Source organism: Propithecus coquereli, unplaced genomic scaffold (assembly GCF_000956105.1).
Source record: "Propithecus coquereli isolate 6110/MARCELLA unplaced genomic scaffold, Pcoq_1.0 Scaffold16, whole genome shotgun sequence".
NCBI lineage: Eukaryota > Metazoa > Chordata > Mammalia > Primates > Indriidae > Propithecus > Propithecus coquereli.
The window spans coordinates 11,000,307-11,001,565 of NW_012140524.1; positions in this window are offsets into that span (position 1 = coordinate 11,000,307).

The window sequence follows — 1,259 nt, forward strand, 5'->3', positions numbered from 1 at the left end:
TTGCACACCTACTATATGCAAGGGCCTGGTCTTAATTTTGGAGAGAGATGTGTGTTCGAATTTGTGGCACATTCATTGTTTAGAGGTAGGTAGGTGTTCATTCAACAACTATTTATCGAATGCCTGATTGCGGGGCACAGTTTTAGGCAGTGAACAAAGCACGCATAAATTCTTGTTCTCATAGAGCTTACGGTTAGTGGCTACACAAGAAAATAATTTGTTTAAATTGTATTAATGTAGCATGTGGTATTTCAACAATTACTAATATTTATCAAATGCTTACTCTGTGCAGCAAGTCTAATAAATATATTTTTGTATTAACTCTTTTAATTCTTATTGAAGCCTTATTGTTAAACACCATTTTATAGTTGAGGAAGCAGAGTAGGGAGTTTGTGTTAGTTGCCCAAAGGCACAAATAATGGAGACAAGATCAAGCACAGGCAGGCTGGCCCTAAAACTATAATAATAAGTGAGAAAAATGTGAATGTAGCTTGGAATGGACGAAGATTCCCAAGAAGGTGATATTTGAGCTCAGTCAGGAAAAATAGTTCACTAGAATTGACTGTCCATAGTTTTATTCATCCATCCACTCAAGCTATTTGTCTATACAACAATTTTGTGATTGCATAGTATGTTTCAGAGTCTTTTCTAGGCAAAGAAATAATGTGGCTATCACTATTTAGATTTAGTGCCTGTTTTGTGCCATGTCCTGAGGTTATACATTATTGCTGATACTTAGAACAACACATAAAACAAACTGGACGGCATTGTCTCTGTTTTAGTATGAACAATTGTACACTCACCAGGAGACCCAGACTGATTTCTGTCAAAGTTGTAGTTTCTGTAACTACTCAGGCTTGCTGCCTGTTTGCTCGTGTGGGCTACCTTGAAGCACAACCATCCCATGTCAAGACTGGCTCCATCCAGAGAGGCTAATGTTACCCTATTCTCCAAGAGCTACTGCTGTTCACTATGTGTGGATTCCCCCAGAAACATGGCCTGTTGAAATGGACATGCTGGGACTCACTCTTTTGGGACTACTGAGGCCAGTTACAGTATTTAAGCATGCCTCATATCCCTGTCCTTCATTGCTGCTCCCAAAGGTAAACTACCCAATTCTGCTAAACCCACGGTCCTACTTCCCCCACCTCCACTCTTGCATAAAACATTAGCATCTGGCTTCCATCTCCTGCTCAGCCCCTGAATTTGAACATGCCAAAGATGTGAATATTGGATTGCAAAGTTGCCGTATTGGATAG